At 41.1% G+C, this 8,444-nt stretch overlaps 1 long non-coding RNA gene across 1 annotated transcript; it reads right to left on the bottom strand.

Annotated features, from left to right (window-relative positions):
* Positions 1-427: 427 nt before the first annotated feature.
* On the bottom strand, positions 428-8,063 carry LOC129532468 (uncharacterized). Its single transcript, XR_008678236.1, has 3 exons — positions 7,963-8,063; positions 7,482-7,593; positions 428-474 (listed from the first exon to the last, which is right to left on the bottom strand). It is a non-coding gene; the product is annotated as an uncharacterized lncRNA (long non-coding RNA).
* Positions 8,064-8,444: the final 381 nt, after the last annotated feature.

Raw genomic sequence — 8,444 nt, 5'->3', positions numbered from 1 at the left:
GGGTACAGGAGCCGTGATGAGTGCTTCTGGACACCAGCAGGAGCAGAATTCCGTGCAGCCCCAAGGCAGCATCTAGGGGGATACCTATGACCCCTGGAGCCCCAGAGGGCGTGTGTTATACAGTGCTCTTTTAGCTTTGCTGTCCACGGATGGCTTAAGTGTTAAACAGCTCCAGCATCGGCACTCATGACTCTGGAGCTATTGTTCAGCATCCATGAAGATTCAGGTAGCACAAACGAATTGGAAGGTGATGAATACAGAGAAGTTTATTGCTGATGAAACTGGCTTTCAGTGGGAAAGGGAGCTGGAAAGGGTATGGAGTGGGAATGTGATCTTCCCCTGGGATGTGACCATCCCTGTGGGGCTCTTCTCCGAAGTCCCCGCCGCCAAGCCCTCCCTCTTAAGCTGCTTCTCTCCAATATCTGGCTGCTGCTTCTCTTCTCTCCTTCTCTGCCACTCTTCTGCCAGTGGAGCCTGAGGTTTTTATGGGTACAGAATGGGGGTCAGGGCAGGCCAGGGTGGTTTTGGAAAAGGCAACATTTGAGCAGGAAAACTGGGATATAAAGTCCTCACTTTGGGCCACGGTTCCAGGCTTCAGGGTGGAGCCCTCCCAGGGACCACCCTCCTCTACCCAGTATTTCCCTGCCTTCTGTCTGTATCACTATGTGCAAAGGAAGGGAAAAATAAGTTGACTGAGGAATTTTCAATTAAAACTAAGTGATATCTTTAAAGTGCTCACCAACTTCTAATTCTGTGCCCAACTACATATGCTTCAAAAATTAAGATAAAGATGTTTTCAAATAAAATATGAGAAAATTCATCAGAAGCAGACTTGCAGTTAAAAAAAATACTAAAAGAAGTTCTTCAGGCAGAAGGAAAATGATCCCAGATGGAAGCACAAAATGGGAAGAATGAAAAACACCAGAAATTATAAATATGTGAATTAATGTGAAAGATATTAATGCTTTAAAATGGCAATAATCACTACATCTTGCATAGTTAAAAATCAAGTAGAACAAATTATATGGCAATCTTAGCACAAAAGGCAAGGAAGGTTAAAAAAAAAACCATTTAAACTGTTCTAAGGTTCTTTTCTTCTTCAGCAAATATTTAAAACATTTACCTAAGGTAGACTGTAATAAGTGAAAGATGTATACTGTAATTTATAGGGTAAAAACTAAATGAATAATAACAGTGCATAATTAAATGATGACTATAAAAGACAAATGGCAAAGAAAAAATTTATTATACTTCAAGTTCTGGGATACATTTGCAGAATGTGCAGGTTTCTTACATAGGTATACCCATGCCATCGTGGTTTGCTGCACCCATCAACCCATCATCTACATTAGGTATTTCTCCTAACGCTATCTGTTGCCTAGACCTCCACCCCACAACAGGCCCCGGTGTGTGATGTTCCCCTCCCTGTGTCCATGTGTTCTCTCATTGTTCAACTCCCACTTATGAGTGAGAAAACGTGGTGTTTGGTTTTTCTTTTCCTGTGTTAGTTTGCTGAGAATGATGGTTTCCAGCTTCATCCATGTCCCTGCAAAGGACATGAACTCATTCTTTTTTATGGCTGCATAGTATTCCATGGTGTATATGTGTCACATTTTCTTTATCTAGTCTATCATTGATGGGCATTTGGGTTGGTTCCAAGTCTTTGCTATTGAAAACAGTGCTGCAATAAACATATATGTGCATGTGTCTTTAAAGTAGAATGATTAATAATCCTTTGGGTATATACCCAGTAATGGGATTGCTGGGTCAAATGCTAGCTCTGTTTTAAGTTCTTTGAGAAATCTCCAAACTGTTTTCCAGAGTGGCTGAACTAATTTACATTCCCGCCAACAGTGTAAAAGCTATTTCTCCACTTCCTCACTAGCATCTGTTGTTTCCTGACTTTTTTTTTTTTTTTTTTTTTTTGAGACGGAGTCTTGTTCTGTCGCCCAGGCTGGAGGGCAGTGGCATGATCTCAGCTCACTGCAAGCTCCACCTCCCAGGTTCACACCATTCTCCTGCCTCAACCTCCCTCCTGAGTAGCTGGGACTATAGGCACCTACCACCATGCCTGGCTAATTTTTTGAATTTTTAGTAGAGACAAGGTTTCACTGTGTTAGCCAGGATAGTCTCAATCTCCTGACCTCGTGATCTGCCTGCCTCAGCCTCCCAAAGTGCTAGGATTACAGGCGTGAGCCACCGCACCTGGCCTGTTTCCTGACTTTTTAATGATCGCCATTCTAACTGGCTTGAGATGGCATCTCATTGTGGTTTTGATTTGTATTTCTCTAATGACCAGTGATGATGAACTTTTTTTCATATGTTTGTTGGCTGCATAAACGTCTTCTTTTGAGAAGTGTCTGTTCATATCCTTTGCCCAGTTTTTGATGGGGTTGTTTGTTGCTTTCTTGTAAATTCCTTTAAGTTCCTTGTAGATTCTGGATATTAGCCATTTGTCAGATGGATAGATTGCAAAAATTTTCTCCCATTCTGTAGGTTGCCTGTTCACTCTGATGATAGTTTCTTTTGCTGTGCAGAAGCTCTTTAGTTTAATTAGATCCTATTTGTCAATTTTGGCTTTTGTTGCCATTGCTTCTGGTGTTTTAGTCATAAAGTCTTTGCCCATGCCTGTGTCCTGAATGGTATTGCCTAGGTTTTCTTCTAGGGTTTTTATGGTTTTAGGCTTTAAGTCTTTAATCCATCTTGAGTTAATTTTTGTAGAAGGTGTAAGGAAGGGGTCCAGTTTTAGTTTTCTGCATATGGCTAGCCAGTTTTCCCAACACCATCTATTAAATAGGGAATATTTTTCCCATTTCTTGTTTTTGTAAGGTTTGTCAAAGATCAGGTAATTGTAGATGTGTGGTGTTATTTTTCTGAGGCCTCTGTTCTGTTCCATTAGTCTATATACCTGTTTTGGGACCAGTACCATGCTGTTTTGGTTACTGTAGCCTTGTAGTATAGTTTAAAGTCAGGTATTGTGATGCCTCCAGCTTTGTTCTTTTTGCTTAGGACTGTCTTGGCTATACGAGATCTTTTTTGGTTCCACATGAACTTTAAAGTAGTTTCTTCTAATTCTGTGAAGAAAGTCTGTGGTAGCTTGATGGGGATAGCATTAAATCTATAAATTACTTTGGGAAGTATGGCCATTTTCATGATATTGATTCTTCCTATCCATGAGCATAGAATGTTTTTTCCATTTTCCATTTATTTGTGTCCTCTCATATTTCCTTGAGCAGTGGTTTGTAGTTCTTCTTGAAGAGGTCCTTCACATCCCTTGTAAGTTGTATTACTAGGTATTTTATTCTCTTTGTAGCAATTATAAATGGGAGTTCATTCATGATTTGGCTCTCTGTTTGTCTGTTATTGGTGTATAGGAATGCTTGTGATTTTTGCACATTAATTTTGTATCCTGAGACTTTGCTGAAGTTGCTTATCAGCTTAAGGAGATTTTGGGATGAGACAATGGGGTTTTCTAAATATACAACCATGCCATCTGCAAACAGAGACAATTTGACTTCCTCTCTTCCTATCCGAGTACACTTTATTGCTTTCTCTTGCCTGATTGCCCTGGCCAGAACTTCCAATACTATGTTGAATAGGAGTGGTGAGAAATGGCATCCTTGTCTTGTGCCAGTTTTCAAAGGGAATGTTTCCAGCTTTTGCCCATTCAGTATGATATTGGCTGTGGGTTTGTCATAAATAGCTCTTATTATTTTGAGATACGTTCCATCAATACCTAGTTTATTAAGAGTTTTTATCATGAAGGGATGTTGAATTTGAATGAAGGCCTTTTCTGCATCTACTGAGATAATCATGTGGTTTTTATCATTGGTTCTGTTTATGTGATGGATTACATTTATTGATTTGCGCATGTAGAACCAGCCTTGTATCCCAGAAATGAAGCCAACTTGATCGTGATGGATAAGCTTTTTGATGTGCTGCTGGATTTGGTTTGCCTGTATTTTATTGAAGATTTTTGCATCGATGTTCATCAGGGATATTAGCCTGAAATTTTCTTTTTTTGTTGTGTCTCTGCCAGGTTTTGCTATCAGGATGATGCTGGCCTCATAAAATGAGTTAGAGAGGAGTCCTTCCTTTTCTATTGTTTGGAATAGTTTCAGAAGGAATAGTACCAGCTCCTCTTTGTACATCTGGTAGAATTCGGCTGTGAATCTGTCTGGTCCTGGGCGTTTTTTGGTTGTTGGGCTGTTAAATACTGCCTCAATTTCAGAACTTGTTATTGGTCTATTTAGGGGTTTGACTTCTTCCTGGTTTAGTCTTAGGAGGGTGTATGTGTCCAGGAATTTATCAATTTCTTCTAGATTTTCTAGTTTATTTGCGTAGAGGTGTTTATAGTATTCTCTGAAGGTAGTCTGTATTTCTGTGGGATCAGTGGCGATCTGCCCTTTATCATTTTTTATTGTGTCTATTTGATTCTTCTCTCTTTTCTTCTTTATTAGTCTGGCTAGCAGTCTATCTACTTTGTTAATCTTTTCAAAAAAAACAGCTTCTGGATTCACTGATTTTTTTGAAGGGTTTTTCATGTCTCTATCTCCTTCAGTTCTCCTCTGATCTTAGCTACTTCTTGCCTTCTGCTAGCTTTTGAATTTCTTTGCTCCTGCTTCTCTAGTTCTTTTAATTGTGATGTTACGGTGTCAATTTTAGACCATTTCTGCTTTCTCCTGTGGGCACTTAGTGCTCTAAATTTCTCTCTAAATACTGTTTTAGCTGTGTCCCTGAGATTCAGGTACTTTGTTTCTTTGTTCTCATCGGTTTCAAAAAAACTTATTTATTTCTGCCTTAATTTTGTTATTTACCCAGTAATCATTCAGGAGCAGGTTGTTCAGTTTCCAAGTACTTTTGTGGTTCTCAGTGAGTTTCTTAATCCTGAAATCTAATTTGATTGTACCACAGTCTGAGAGACTGTTTGTTATGATTCTTATTCCTTTGCATTTGGTGAGGAGTGTTTTACTTCCAATTATGTGGCCAATTTTAGAATAAGTGCAACGTGGTGCTGAGAAGAACGCATATTCTGTTGATTTGGGGTGAAGAGTTCTGTAGATGTATCTTAGGTCCGCTTGGTCTGGAGCTGAGTTCAAGTCCTGAATATCCTTGTTAATTTTCTGTCTTGTTGATCTGTCTAATATTGACAGTGGGGTGTAAAAGTCTCCCACTATTATTGTGTGGGAGTCTAAGTCTCTTTGTAGGTCTCTAAGGACTTGCTTTATGAATCTGTGTGCTCCTGTATTGGGTGCATATATATTTAGGACTGTTAGCTCTTCTTGTTGAATTGATCCCTTTACATTGTGTAATGCCCTTCTTTGTCTCTTTTGATCTTTGTTGGTTTCAAGTCTGTTTTATCAGAGACTAGGATTGCAATCCCTGCTTTTTTTTTCTTTCCATTTGCTTCATAAATTTTCCTCCATCCCTTTATTTTCAGCCTATGTGTGTCTTTGTATGTGAGAGGGGTCTCCTGAATACGGCACACTGATGGGTCTTGACTCTTTATCCAATTTGCCAGTCTGTGTCTTTTAACTGGGGCATTTAGCCCATTTACATTTAAGGTTAATACTGTTTTTTGTGAATTTGATCCTTTCATTATGATGTTAGCTGGTTATTTTGCCCGTTAGTTGATGCAGTTTCTTCATAGTGTCTATGGTCTTTACAATTTGGTTTGTTTTTGCAGTGGCTGGTAGCAGTTTTTCCTTTCCATAATTAGTCCTTCCTTTAGGAGCTCTTGTAAGGCAGGCCTGGTGGTGAGAAAATCTCTCAGCATTTGCTTGTCTGTAGAGGATTTTATTTCTCCTTCACTCATGAAGCTTCGTTTGGCTGGATATGAAATTCTGGGTTGAAAATACTTTTCTTTAAGAATGTTGAATATTGGCCCCCACTCTCTTCTGGCTTGTAGAGTTTCTGCCGAGAGATCCACTGTTAGTCTTATGGGCTTCCCTTTGTGGGTAACCTGACCTTTCTCTCTGGCTGCCCTTAACACTTTTTCCTTCATTTCAACCTTGGTGAATCTGACAATTACGTGTCTTGGGGTTGCTCTTCTCAAGGAGTAGTTTTGATGTGTTCTCTGTATTTCCTGAATTTGAGTGTTGGCCTGCCTTGCTAGGTTGAGGAAGTTCTCCTGGATAATATCCTGTAGAGTGTTTTCCAACTTGGTTCCATTCTCCCCATCACTTTCAGGTACACCAATCAAATGTAGGTTTGGTCTTTTCACATAGTCCCATATGTCTTGGAGGCTTTGTTCATTCCTTTTCATTTATTTTTTCTCTAATCTTGTCTTCACACTTTATTTCATTGAGTTGATCTTCAATCTCTGATAGCCTTTCTTATGCTTGATCGATTCAGCTGTTGATACTTGTATATGCTTCACGAAGTTCTCATGCTATATTTTTCAGCTCCATCAGGTCATTTATGTTCTTCTCTAAACTGGTTATTCTAGTTAGCAATTCATCTAACCTTTTTTCAAGGTTCTTAGCTTCCTTACATTGGGTTAGAACATGCTCCTTTAGCTCAGAAGAGTTTGTTATTACCTACCTTCTGAAGGTAGGTAATATCAAAATTCATCAAACTCATTCTCCATCCAGTTTTGTTCCCTTCCTGCGAGGAGTGGTGATCTTTTGGAGGAGAAGAGGCATTCTAGTTTTTGGAATTTTCAGCCTTTTTGCACTGGTTTTTCCTTATCTTTGTGGATTCATCTTCATTAGGTCTTGATGTTGGTGATCTTCAGATGGGGTTTTTGGGGTGGATGTCCTTTTTGTTGATGTTGATGCTATTCTTTTCTGTTTGTTCATTTTCCTTCTAACAGTCAGGCCTCTCTGCCACAGGTCTGCTGGAGTTTGCTGGAGGTCCATTCCAGGCCCTGTTTTGGTATCACCAGCAGAGACTGCAGAACAGCAAAGATTGCTCCCTGTTCCTACCTCTGGAAGCTTCGTCCCAAAGGGGCACCCCCAAGATGCCAGCCAGAGCTCTCCTGTATGAGATGTCTGTTGACCCCTGCTAGGAGGTATCTCCCAGTCAGGAGGCACGGGGGCCAGGGGCCCACGTGAGGGGGCAGTCTGTCCCTTAGCAGAGCTCTGTGGTGGGAGATCCACTGTTCTCTTTATAGCTGGCGGGAAGGAACGTTCAAGTCTGCTGAAGCTGTGCCCACATCTGCCCCTTCCCCCAGGTGCTCTGTCCCAGGGTGATGGGAGTTTTATATATAAGCCCCTGACTGGGGCTTCTGCCTTTCTTTCAGAGACGCCCTAGAGAGAGAAGGAATCTAGAGAGGCAGTCTGGCTACAGCGGCTTTCTCAAGCTGCAGTGCGCTCCGTCCAGTTCGAAATTCCAGGCAGCTTTGTTTACACTGTGATGGGAAAACAGCCTACTCAAGCCTCAGTAATGATGGATGTCCCTCCCCCTACCAAGTTCAAGTGTCCCAGGTCAACTTCAGACTACTGTGCTGGCAGTGAGAATTTCAAGCCAGTGGATCTTACCTTGCTGGGCTCCATGGGGGTGGGATCCACTGAGCTAGACCACTTGGCTCCCTGGTTTCAGCCTCCTTTCCAGGGAGTGAATGGTTCTGTCTCTCTGGCATTCCAGGCACCACTAGGGTATGAAAAAAAAAAAAAAAAAAAAAAAACTCTGCAGCTAGCTAGGTGTCTGCCCAAACAGCCGTGCAGTTTTGTGCTTGAAACCCAGGGACCAGGTGGCGTAGTCACCCGAGGGACTCTCCTGGTCTGCAGGTTGTGAAGACCATGAAAAGCATAGCATCTGGGCCAGAATGCACATTCCTCATGGCACAGTCCCTCCCGGCTTCCCTTGGCTAGGGCAGGGAGTTCCCCGACCCCTTGTACTTCCTTGGTGAGGTGATGCCCCACCCTGCTTCAGCTTGCTCTCCATGGGCTGCACCCACTGTCTAACTAGTCCCAGTGGGATGAGCCGGGTACCTCAGTTGGAGATGCAGAAATCACCCACCTTCTGCGTTGATCTCACTGGGAGCTGCAGGCTGCAGCTGTTCCTATTTGGCCATCTTGCCAGCCACACAGCAAAAAATTTTTTAAGCTTGTCATCAAAACCTAAAGAAAGAACAGAAAAAGAAAAGCACATGGGACATGTAAGAAATAAATAAGATGATGGATAAAACCAACTATGCATTGAAATTGCATTAAATATGTAGAAAATAATCCAATGTAAAGGCAATGACAAACTGGATTTTAAAAAGCAATATTTTAAAAGTGCATTTTAAACACAAGGTCACAGAATGGTTGAATGTAGCGAAAAACCACCAAATGTTTAGAAACTTAACAACAAACATAAATCCCTTGTGGTCAAACAAGAAATGACAATGAAATTTAGAAAGTATTTCAAACTGATTGGTCATGGAAATTCAATTTTTTTTTTTTTTTTTTTTTTTTTTTGAGATGCAGTCTCACTCTGTCACCCAGGCTGGAGTGCAG

This window comes from Gorilla gorilla, chromosome 2 (assembly GCF_029281585.2).
Source record: "Gorilla gorilla gorilla isolate KB3781 chromosome 2, NHGRI_mGorGor1-v2.1_pri, whole genome shotgun sequence".
Taxonomy (NCBI): Eukaryota; Metazoa; Chordata; class Mammalia; order Primates; family Hominidae; genus Gorilla; species Gorilla gorilla.
The sequence above is the reverse complement of the archived record's forward strand: the minus strand, read 5'-3'. Positions and strand labels throughout refer to the sequence as shown.